Source organism: Cherax quadricarinatus, chromosome 15, assembly GCF_038502225.1.
Source record: "Cherax quadricarinatus isolate ZL_2023a chromosome 15, ASM3850222v1, whole genome shotgun sequence".
In the NCBI taxonomy this organism is placed as follows: Eukaryota; Metazoa; Arthropoda; class Malacostraca; order Decapoda; family Parastacidae; genus Cherax; species Cherax quadricarinatus.
Window position 1 is genome coordinate 14,247,459 of NC_091306.1, and position 13,179 is coordinate 14,260,637.

Here is a 13,179-nt window from a genome sequence, read left to right on the forward strand (position 1 = left end):
CTCCTCCTTCTCCTCCTCCTTCTCCTCCTCTTCCTCCTCCTCCTCCTCCTCCTCCTCCTCCTCCTTCTCCTCCTCCTTCTCCTCCTCTTCCTCCTCCTCCTCCTCCTCCTCCTCCTCCTCCTCCTCCTCCTCCTCCTCCTCCTCCTCCTCCTCCTCCTTCTCCTCCTCCTCCTCCTCCTCCTCCTCCTCCTCCTAATCCTCCTCCTCCTCCTTCTCCTCCTCCCTCTCCTCCTCTCCTCCTCCTCCTCCTCCTCCTCCTCCCCTCCTACTCCTCCTCCTCCTCCTCCTCCTCCTCCTCCTCCTCCTCCTCCTTCTCCTCCTCCTCCTCCTCCTCCTCCTCCTCCTCCTCCTCCTCCTCCTCTTCCTCCTCCTCCTCCTCCTCCTCCTCCTCCTCCTCCTCCTACTCCTCCAACTCCTCCAACTCCTCCTATTCCTTCTCCTCCTTCTCTTCTTTCTACTATTCCTTCTTCCTCTCCTCTTTCTCCTCTTCTGTTCCTTCTTCCTCATCTCAACCTTCTTTTCCTCTTCTTCCTCTTCTTTTTTATTCCTTCTCCTCCCCTTTCCTTTTAGTTCTCATCCTCTTCTCCCCCTCATCTTCCTCTTTTTGTCTCCCTTCTCTCCTCATTTTTTCCTACGTCCTTTTGTTCCCTTGTCCTTCATGATCGAGTGTTTGCATCCCACCTCCGTCAGCCTGAGCTGGTGGCTACAGTCACGTGTGTCAGGCCTTATATTAAGAGCCATTGTAGCCACTGGCCCTCATACTCTCACCAGTGTTCACACCACCCACACCCGTCCGCCCGCTCTACCGCCCACCCACCCACACCACCCGTCCGCCCGCTCTACCGCCCACCCTCCCACAATCCGCCCGTCCACAAGATCGAAGCTCATCGGCCCAAATCAAGGTAGGTGAATCTTCCGAGAGTATTAATGGTGTTTAGTGGTGGTGTTAGTGTGTAGTGGTGGTGCCAGTGTGGTGTGTAGAGGTGGTGTTAGTGTGGTGTGTAGTGGTGGTGTTGGTGTGGTGTGTAGTGGTGGTGTTAGTGTGGTGTGTAGTGGTGGTGTTAGTGTGGTGTGTAGTGGTGGTGTTAGTGGTGTGTAGTGGTGTTAGTGTGGTGTGTAGTGGTGGTGTTAGTGTGGTGTGTAGTGGTGTTAGTGTGGTGTGTAGTGGTGGTGTTAGTGTGGTGTGTAGTGGTGGTGTTAGTGTGGTGTGTAGTGGTGTTAGTGTGGTGTGTAGTGGTGGTGTTAGTGTGGTGTGTAGTGGTGGTGTTAGTGTGGTGTGTAGTGGTGGTGCCAGTGTGGTGTGTAGTGGTGGTGTTAGTGTGGTGTGTAGTGGTGGTGTTAGTGTGGTGTGTAGTGGTGTTAGTGTGGTGTGTAGTGGTGGTGCCAGTGTGGTGTGTAGTGGTGGTGTTAGTGTGGTGTGTAGTGGTGGTGTTAGTGTGGTGTGTAGTGGTGTTAGTGTGGTGTGTAGTGGTGGTGTTAGTGTGGTGTGTAGTGGTGGTGCCAGTGTGGTGTGTAGTGGTGGTGTTAGTGTGGTGTGTAGTGGTGGTGTTAGTGTGGTGTGTAGTGGTGGCATTAGTGTGGTGTGTAGTGGTGGTTATACTATGGTGTGTAGAGGTGGTGCTAGAGTGGTGAGTAACAATACTTAGTGATTCACCTGTGGCTCCCATTGCATGACTTGCAGTTGCAGGTTATGTAGTGGATCACCACCAAGAAAGATTAATTTAATGTCGGAGCACTTTCGTGTGATTATTCACACATCTTCAGAACTTACTAAACTTAATCCTAAAACTGTCCAAACGTAGATCTACGTTTTTCCAACCTTTGAAAGTATGTAAAAAAAACGTAATTTTTTTTTTTACATTTGAAAACGTGTAAAAAAACTTTGATCTATTTTTTTTTGTTATATTTGAAAATATGTAAAAAAACCGAAGATCTACTTTTGGAGCACTACGAATGTGAACGTAAATCTGTTTGGACAGTTTAAGGGTTAAAGGAGATGAAATTCGTGTAAAATATAGATTGCAGAAGCAAAGTGAGGTTTCTCTAAAGCTTCACTGCGGCACATTACATGACCTCGAAGCTCTGATAGGGCGAACAACCTCAGTTACAATTTACTTATAGATGATTCCGGGGATAATCGACGGTTGGCCTGGTCGGGGACCTAAACAGTTGTCTTGGAGTATTTAAATCTTGATAAATTAGACACATTAGACACATGTTGCACATGTGTCTAATTTATCAACATGTCGGTTCTCTGAACCATTCGTCTATTTAAATCTTATAATTTCATGGACAACTTTTCTTCTTAACGCTCAGGAATGTTGACAGTGTGTGACGTCATTGTTATCAGCCTATGTCTTTTTGTGGTTGTTTGCTGTCAACTTTGTGGAATGCACCTATATTAGTTTTTTTCTATATTGTATATAGGATTACACTTATCTGGACGACATACATAGAATATGTCAGGCCTGTTATAATGGTTTCTGTAATTTGTTATGGTTGTCAGTGTTTATTCACTAGGATAACTCTAAACAACTAGTCAAAGTGTCGTCAGTATGAACCCATTTGTTTGTACCATCAGTGAAAATCCATCTTTTATAACACGAGGCCAAATACGCGAAGTAGATTTTATATTATATTTTGCATAGGAGAAAAAGTATTGTTGGTTATTTTCTGTTTCGTTTATATCATTTTGTTATTTCTGTTTCTACTGGGCCTTGAGTGAGGGATTTTTTTAAAATTTAGGTCCGTTTTAATTCTCTCTGACATAATGTGTTTCCGTCGAGCAGAAAGTCAGCAGCTACTCAGAGGTTCCGTCAGTCTTCGTCACTGTTCATAAAGCGAGCAAGATTCTCTTTTTAACTTCAATGTTTCTAGTGGCACTGAGCTCGGTCTCTCAGGCTCTGGTCTATGTTCAACTTATTCATATTATCTTCCTAACTTGTCTCATGAAGTTTATTGAAGTTTAGTCTGTTTCTCGCACATTTATGTAGCGGAAAATTACGTATGTAACATATAAACGTAATGTACCACTGTTCGTTGTAGCAGGCTATACATAGTACATTCACCATTACCACCATCACCTTTTCAGAAGCTCGTGATCCAAGGAAATGAACCTGATCTCACCTTTCTTGGATTAAACCTAAGTGCCTTTCATCCCCCCCCCAGGCGCGGTGTGACTCCTGCAGGTTTAGCGCTATCCTTACAAATGTAATAATTACAATTAATTATACTTAGATATATATTTCTTGTTTTTTGGGGGTGTTGTTTTTTCCCATCACAATATTTTTTTCAAGTTGTAAAATGCCAGGGCTTATATTAGCGGTTTATTTCAAACCATATTTATTGAGACATAACTCAGGATTTTTTGTTAAAAATATAGATGAGTTGTTAAAAACTATTATTATCAGTGTTGTCAGTCGGCAGGATGACCAGTGCGGAAACTAAAGTATATTAAAGAGAATCATTTAGCCACTTTAAAAGGCTCATGGTGGACGGCACTTCACTTTAGAAGTCTTCAAGTATTATGAGACTCGTATGAACTTCTCAGTGTATTAGTTGTAAATGCCGCCGTGATACTAACAAACTATGGAAAAGAACACTGGTATACAGAACAGAACACTCGTCACGAGAGCCTTCATTACTTTATTAGGGTTTATGAAGTGCTTTGTTGCAAAACATTACCATTACTAAATGCCCTGAAGTGTACAGAAGTGTTCTTTTCTCAGCGAAATGAACCAAAATATTCTACTGGGTGTCTTCTAAAATATAAAAAATATATAAAATAAATACAAAAAGTTTTGTTCCTTGTTGAGGTCTTTCCATTCAGCAGTCTTGAAGACTAGAGAGGCATTTAATATATATTTTTATCTGGACATCAAATACTTAGGGGTGCAGACACACAGGGATCCGGAGAAAATGGTCGAAAACACACTCAGCTTCACTTTCCATTGATATTAATAACAGAGGGATATATGAAGAGACAACATATGAATTATTTATTTATATATATATATATATATATATATATATATATATATATATATATATATATATATATATATATATATATATATATATATATATATATAGGGTTGTAAGAAGAGTGAATGCTCAGGTGTTGGCAAGAGGTTTGGGGTTGAAAGATAATGAAGCTAACACAGAGTGGGAGTTGTTACATTGTTTTGCTGATGACACTGTGCTTTTGGGAGATTCTGAAGAGAAGTTGCAGAGGTTGGTGGATGAGTTTGGTAGGGTATGTAAAAAGATGAAAATTAAAAGGGAAAATAGGAAAGAGTAAGGTGATGAGGATAACAAAAAAAAAATAGATGACATAAGAGTGGATATCAGATTGGAGGGAGAGAGTATGGAGGAGGTGAATGTATTCAGATATTCAGGAGTGAACGTGTCAGCAGATGGGTCTGTGAAGGATGAGGTGAATCATAGAATTGATGAAGGGAAAAAGGTGAGTGGCGCACTTAAGAGTCTGTGGAGACAAGAATTTTGTCCATGGAAGCAAAGAGGGGAATGTATGAGAGTATAGTTATACCAAAGCTCTTATATGGGAAAAACATGGGTGGTGAATGTTGCAACAAGGAGAAGGCTGGAGGCAGCGGAGCTGTCATGGCTGAGAGCAATGTGTGGTGTGAATATAATGCAGAGAATTCGTAGTTTGGAAATTAGGAGGAGTTGCAGGATTACCAAAACTTTTATCCAGAGAGCTGAGGAGGCTTTGTTGAGGTGGTTCAGACACTTAGAGAGGAGGGAACAAAATAAGAAGAACATAAGAAAGAAGGAACACTGCAACAGGCCTACTGACCCATGCAGAGCAGGTCCATGATGTCCCTCCCGGATTATCCCAATGACCCACCCAGTCTGGTCACCTCCACTCAAGGAAGGAGCACGGCACCAGACCCAGCAGCACAAGCTAGTGAGGTCCAACTCACACCCACCCGCACCCACTCATGTATTTATCTAACCTATTTTTAAAACTACACAACGTTTTAGCCTCAATAACTGTACTCGGGAGTTTATTCCACTCATCCACAACTCTTTTACCAAACCAGTGCTTTCCTACATCTTTCCTGAATCTGAATTTTTTCAACTTGAAACCATTGCTGCGAGTCCTGTCTTGGCTGGAAATTTTCAGCACGCTATTTACATCCCCTTTATTTATTCCTGTTTTCCATTTATACACCACGATCATATCCCCCCTAATTCTACGCCTCTCGAGAGAGTGCAGATTCAGGGCCCTCAGTCTATCCTCATAGGGAAGATTTCTGATACATGGGATCATCTTTGTCATCCTCCTCTGTACGTTTTCCAGAGCATTTATATCCATTCTGTAATACGGTGACCAGAACTAAGTAGCATAGTCTAAATGAGGCCTAACCAAGGATATATAGAGTTGAAGAACACCCTGAGGACTTCTATTATTTATACTTCTAGATATGAAGCCAAGAATTCTGTTAGCTTTATTGCGAACACTAATGCACTGTTGTCTTGGTTTTAGATTACTGCTAACCAGAACTCCTAAATCCATTTTCGCAATCAGTAGTATTAAGATCTACTTTATTTAGTTTATATGTGGCATGGTTATTTTCCTGTCCAACATTTAGAACTTTGCATTTGTCTATATTAAACTGCTTCTGCCACTTCTCCGACCATTGCATCAGTCTATTCAAATAATCTTGGAGTCCTCTAGTGTCCTCATTAGAATGAATTGGACGGCCTATTTTGGTGTCATCAGCAAATTTCCTTATGTCGCTATTTATTCCCTCATCTATGTCGTTTATGTAAATTGTGAACAACAACGGGCCCAACACTGACCCCTGAGGAATACTGCTTGGGACGTGCCCCCATTCTGATTTCTCCCCATTTATGCAAACTCTCTGCTGCCTATTTGTCAGCCATGCCTCTACCCAGGAAAAAATTTCTCCTCCTATTCCGTGTGCCTTAAGTTTCCTCAATAGCCTCTGATGTGGAACTCTATCGAAAGCCTTACTGAAGTCCATGTACACAATATCATATTCATTACCATGATCTAACCTCCTCAAACACCTTAGTGAAAAATGTTAGTAAATTCGTAAGACAGGAACGCCCCTTAGTAAAACCGTGTTGAGATTCATTAATCAATCTGTGCTTATCAAGATGGATACGAATTGCTTCGGCAATTATTGATTCCATAAATTTTCCCTCTATGGAGGTAAGGCTTATTGGTCTATAGTTCGAAGCCAAGGACCTGTAATCAGCCTTGTAAATAGGTATTACAATTGCCATTTTCCACTTATCAGGCACTATGCCAGTTCGTAGTGATATGTTAAAAAGATTAGCGAAAGGTATGCTTAGTTCCTCTTTACATTCCTTTAACACCCTTGCAAACAGTTCATCAGGGCCTGGGGATTTGTTAGGTTTGTTTCTCTATTTGTCTGAGGACCATGTCACTAGTTACCTCAATCGTGCATTGATTATTATTGTCCTGTTTTTCATAATCTATTATTTCAGGAATATCGCTAGTATTTTCCTGGGTGAAAACTGAGAGGAAGTAGGTATTGAGAATTTCACACATATCCTTATCACTGTCAGTGATCTGACCAGAGTTACTCTTAAGTGGGCCAATCTTGTCCCTAATCTTACTTCTGTATACCTGAAATAACCCTTTTGGGTTAGTCTTTGAATCCCTTGTGACCTTAGCCTCATAATCCCTTTTTGCTTTTTTTATTCCTTTCTTTATTTCTCTTTTTAATTGAATATATTGATTTATTAACTGTCCATCCACTCTTTTGATACGCCTATATATGCCTCTCTTTTGACCAATGAGATATTTCAGTCTATTGTTCATCCATTTGGGATCATTTTTATTAGATCTAATTTCCCTACTCGGAACAAAAGTTGTCTGGGCAGCTAGAACTATGCTCTGAAAAACGTCATATTGGCAACCAAGATCACCTACCTGACCCATAGTCAGGACATCCCAATTTAGCCCACCCTGGTAATTTTTCAGTCCCATGAAGTCGGCCAAGCAAAAATCTGGGACAGAGATTTGATTGCAATTATCTGGGTGATTCCATGATATATTGAAACTAAGTGATTTGTGATCACTTTTCCCAAGCTCATCATTAACCTCAAGATTATTAATTAATGACTATTTGTTGGTAAGAACCAAGTCAAGTAGATTGTTTCCTCTAGTTGGTTCCGTCACAACCTGTTCTAAAATGCAATCCTGAACCGTATCAAGAAAGTCACTAGACTCAAGATTTCCTGTCATATTCTTCCAATCAATTTACCTCAAGTTAAAATCTCCCATTATCACAATATTTTCATATCTAGATGCCTTATGAATTTTGTCCCATAACAGCTTACTGCACTTCCTATCAAGGTTTGGGGGTCTATAAATCACACCCAAAATTAATTTGTCACGACCCTCGAGAAACTGTAGCCAAACAGATTCTGTGTTCGATGTTTCTAATCTTATATCATATCTAAGACAATTTAAATTTTCTCTGACGTACATCGCCACTCCACCACCCTTCCTGTTGACCCTATCAGTGTGGAATAGTTTATAACCCTGTATGTTGCATTCAGAAGGCATTTCTCTATCTTTCAGGTTGAACCAGGTCTCTGTTATACCAATAATATCTATATTACCTACACTTGCAAGTAATCTTAGCCCATCTATCTTATTTCTTAGACTCCTACTATTTGTATAGTAAATCTTAAGGGAGCTAGTCACTCGTTGCCCTCTGCTATCTCTCCTTGTTTGTTGATCAATTGATTTGCCATTACTAGCAACTTTATTTTGAATATTGTCTTTTAAACATATCCCTGAGGTATCCTGGTAATAACTGCTGTTTTTAACCCTAATACTGCAGCCTGATTGCTTCCCACAAACACACATACCTCTATAATCTATCATTTTAAATTCCTAGACAAGTCATCAATTACCCCCTCAATCAAATTGGCTAATGCAACCACTCCATCCCCATAGAGATGAACCCTATCCCTTGCATACATATCACGTTTGCCAAAGAATAGGTCCCAGTTATCAATGATTAGGATTGCAAGTTCCTTGCAGTACCTGTCTAGCCAGCAATTTATACCAATTGCCCTAGACATCCATTCATTGTCCACTCCCTTTCTAGACAAGATGCTACATATGACTTGGATCCCTCCTTTAGACCTAATTGCTTCTATGGCTGACGTGTACTTATCCAGCAGCTCCTGTCTCCTGCCCTTCCCAATGTCATTACCCCCGGCACTAAGACAGATAATGGGCTTGTTCCCATTACCTGACATATTATCCAGCCTACTGACTATGTCACCAACACCAGCTCCAGGAAGGCACACCCTCTGTCTGAGCTTTCTGTCTCTGTTACAAAAAACACGGTCCATATATCTTACCTGAGTATCTCCTACTATTAAAATATTCTTACCTTGATTAGCAGGGGAATCAGTGGTACCTTCAACCTCACTAACCACTGAAGTGCACTCGTCCTGGAGAATAGAGAATCGATTTTCTACCTTCACATCTTCTCTTTTAACCCTCCTTATCTTCCTTCTTCCTGAACTGTGAACCACTTGCCACTTAAAGCGGCTGCCACTATCACTGCTAGTGACCATTTCCTCCTTACCAGCTAAATCCTTCTCACACTCCCTCCCAAACTCATCGAGGCGAAGCTTCAGCCTCCTATTTTCCTCCTGAAGAAGTAGAACCTCCTTCATCAACACTTTAACCTGAGATTCTAAAACACTACAACAAGCCATGGTGCTTGGTAACATCCCACGCTAACTCCCAGACCTTAGAACAGGTATGACCGCAGGTGACCACTAGAATGACTTCGAGAGTGTATAAATCTGTAGTGGACGGAAGGCGGGGTAGGGGTCAGCCTAGAAAAGGTTGGAGGGAAGGGGTAAAGGAGGTTTTGTGTGAGAGGGGCTTGGACTTCCAGCAAGCATTTGTGAGTGTGTTTGATAGGAGGGAATGGAGACAAGTGGTTTGTAGGACTTGACGTGCTGTTGGAGTGTGAACAAAGTAACATTTATGAAGGGATTCAGGGAAGCCGGCAGGCCAGACTTGAGACCTGGAGATGAGAAGTACATTGTCTGCACACTGAAGGAGGGATGTTAATGTTGCAGTTTTATAACTGTAGTATAAGTGCACCTCTGGCAAGACAGTGATGGAGTGAATGATGATGAAAGTTTATCTTTTTCAGGCCACGAGATTACACCTCGTAGTCAGTTTACAACACCTAACCTTTATACAGAGGTGTAGGAAGGTGGTCATGGACCTGTCAAACACACCTTATATTCTACTCATGCTTTAAAATTTTAACTTGTAAAATGTCTACTTACCTGGAGTCTACTTGAAGGGTGTTCCGGGGATCAACACCCCCGCGGCCCGGTCCATGACCAGGTCTTCTGGTGGATCAAGGCCTGATCAACGAGGCTGTTACTGCTGGCCGCTCGTAGTCCAACGTACAAACCACAGCCCGGCTGATCCGGCACTGGCTTTAGGTATCTGTCCAGTTCCCTCTTGAAGACAACCAGGGGTATATTGGCAATTCCCTTTATGACTGGTGGGAGGCTGTTGAACAACAGTCTTGGGCCCCAGACACTTATTGTGTTCTCTCTTAGTGTACCAATGGCGCTCCTTCTTTTCACTGGGGGTATGTTACATCGCCTGCCAAGTCTTTTGCTTTCGTAGGGAATGATTTCTGTGTGCAGATTAAGGACCAGTCCCTCCAGAATTTTCCAGGTGTAGAATATGATGTATCTATCCCGCCTGCGCTCCAGTGACAAGTCAAGTGCTTCCAGGCGCTCCCAGTAGTTAAGGTGTTTGATGGAACACGTGCTGTAAAGGTTCTCTGTGCATTCTCTAGATCTGTAATTTCACCTTCTTTGAATGGGGATGTTAATGTACAGCAGTATTCCAGCCTAGAGAGAATAAGTGATTTAAAAAAAATTATCATTGGCTTGGATAATGAATGTTCTCATCCATCCTATCAGTTTCCTCGCAGATGTGACAGTGGCATTGTTGTGGTCCTTGAAGGTGTATCTTAAATTCTTTCCAATTTTTATTGATTATAAATGAATCCAATTTGTATAATCCTAAAGTAATATTCATATTAATTTCAAAACTATATTTATGAAACTTGATTCTATTACATTTCTGTCGACCATGAACCTGCTTGGTATGACTGTCTCGGCCTTTTGAAAATCAATTGGATCGTTAAAATCTATCACATGAATAAACAGAACATTAGAATCTTGTCTACTTCTAATGTTATATTTATGCTGTTGGAATCTTAGTTCAAAGATTTCCCGATTTGACCATAATAAACTATCACATATTTTACAAGGAATCTTCTAGACACACCCATCGGCATTTTTTGGCGATTTTTTTTTCAAAAGTTTCTTTACTGTATCAACATTTTTATATACAACGTTTATATTAAAATTCATAAATAGAGAAGGTATATCAGATATAAACCAGTTTCTTGTGAAATTAAATAGTCTAACTCATTCCATAAATTTTGCTAATGAGTTTGAACAAAATAACTCACTGACTTTTCAAGATGTTAAAATTATTAAGGGAAACCATGATTTTAAATTTAAAGTTAACAGAAAACCAACAAATAATTGTTCTTATGTGCAATATTATTAATCATATCATGAGTTAAACTCTGTTTTTTCATCATTTTTTTAAGAACTTTCCGTATTTGCAGCCCAGAGTTCATAGATGAAGAAATCTTGACGATTTATGAAATAGATAACAATCTAAAATACCCAAAACACTTAATTGATAAACCTTTTAAAATTGCTAGAAATATTTTTTACAATTTAATAAAAGACAACCAACCTTAGTAAACTAAAAAATATGTTTGTTCTCCCTTACCATAAAAACTTTCTTGATATACCTTTTCTACTTAAAAAATTTAATATCAAAGTTGTATTTAAAAAACTAACCCACGGGATTGTATGGTCCCGTGGGTTAGAGTGTCGTGGAATTTTCGCTCACCATCAGGCGGGTTAAAACAACATGGGTTCGATCCCCCAGCTAGTCGCAGCGTTGCTATTGATTAAATGCCACTCATTCGTGGTTACAGTACGATATATACTGTTTGTGGAGGCTAGTACACCAAACGGGGAGTAGAATGAAATCAGCTCTGAGGCACTCACACCATCGTATATCCTCGGATCACAGTACAACACCTAGCTCTGCTGGGTGCGTGATTCTTGAAGGATTGTATGGTCCCGTGGGTTAGAGCGTCGTGAAATTTTCGCTCACCATGAGGCAGGCTAAAACAACACGGGTTCGATCCCCCAGCTAGTCACAGTATTGTTTATAAATATATATATATATATATATATATATATATATATATATATATATATATATATATATATATATATATATATAGGTAGTAGGTTGGTAGACAGCAACCGCCCAGGGAGGTACTACCGTCCTGCCAAGTGAGTGTAAAACTGAAGCCTGTAATTGTTTTACACGATGGTAAGATTGCTGGTGTCTTTTTTTATCTGTCTCATACACATGCAAGATTTCAGGTATGTCTTGCTACTTCTACTTACACTTAGGTCACACTACACATACATGTACAAGCATATATATACACACCCCTTTGGGTTTTCTTCTATTTTCTTTCTAGTTCTTGTTCTTGTTTATTTCCTCTTACCTCCATGGGGAAGTGGAACAGAATTCTTCCTCCGTAAGCCATGCGTGTTGTAAGAGGCGACTAAAATGCCGGGAGGAAGGAGCTAGTAACCCCTTCTCCTGTATATATTACTAAATGTAAAAGGAGAAACTTTCGTTTTTCCTTTTGGGCCACCCCGCCTCCGTGGGATACGGCCGGTGTGTTGAAAGAAAGATATATATATATATATATATATATATATATATATATATATATATATATATATATATATATATATATATATATATATATATATATATATATATATATATATATATATATATATATATATATATATACCGTTGTCATTGTTGTTGCCTATAATGTGTTACACAGTAGTGGTGTCAGTATTGTAGTCTGAACTTTGTGGTGTGAAGCAGCGTTGGCCGTATTTTTGTCTGATTAGAATAGTTCCTTGTTTCAGGCTCATAGTCGAAAACGAGCTGTAGGGAGCCTTTCCTTTCTTTTTTTTTTTTAAACCACACTCATGCTACTCAACGTCCCTCTCTCTCTCTCTCTCTCTCTCTATGCGGGCTGTCACCACCACTTATCGGAACACGCACACCCGATGGAGACGTCAGTGTGGGATGCAAAGTGACACTAAGTGAAAGCAATAGGTACAGACCTCGAAATATGAGTAGGACAGAATGGTCTGGGAAGGGAAGAAGACGAGCTGTGAGAGGCTGGTGGTAAGGGAATGAGAATGGGTTAGAGGAGGATAGACAGAAACAATGTTGGATATGCCAACGATGAGGGAGAGACTATGGGTGAGAGAGGGAAAAGCAGGAAAAGACAGAAAGGGTTAAAAAAAAAGAATGGTACAAGGAGAAGGAAAAAATAGAGACATAAAGCAATACGAGTCGGTTTATTAATCTCATGAGGTGATGAGGTAGGATATTGCATCCCGTCATGACGCACAGACGGACGTCACGAGTGTACTGACTGTTTTTTTTCCTTTTTTTTTAATTAATCTTTGCAGGTTTGGAAATGTATCACTTTAGCTCATTTGAAAGCCTATGTCTAGTTATGTTATATCATCCCTCAGGATGCGACTCACAATAGTCGTCTAAGACCTGGGTACTTATTCACTTCAGGTGACAAGGTGAAGGGTGGCGAGACAGTATGTCTTGACCTTCCCGGAGATCTTACCCCGGATCTCTTGGGTGTCGGCCCAACGCTCTAACCAGTATATATATTTGTATCTGTATTTCTTGTGACCGCTCTAGTGTGGGCCGAGAAATATATGTCAGAGAGTGGAATCAGTCATACAGGCTTCAATTCATTATGAATTTCAAAATAAAAACTGAGTGAAATGATAAATCTCAGTTTCTCACCTTGAGATGCACTTAATAAAAATGTCATTATGTAGCCGCTACAGGAGGCAGTGTAGAGTAATGTGGTGATATGGTATGGTGGTATAGTGTGGTGGCATGTTGTGGTGGAATGATGTGGTGGAATGGTGTGGTGG

General features: G+C 40.4%; 1 protein-coding gene across 1 annotated transcript in view; it reads left to right on the forward strand.

Annotated features, from left to right (window-relative positions):
• Positions 1-773: 773 nt before the first annotated feature.
• Positions 774-13,179, forward strand: part of LOC128692030 (uncharacterized) — a 50,353-nt gene continuing 37,947 nt past the window's right edge. Inside the window, exon 1 of the mRNA XM_070085169.1 lies at positions 774-902. The gene's annotated coding sequence lies outside the window, so the exon portion shown is untranslated. The remainder of the gene's footprint in view (positions 903-13,179) is intronic.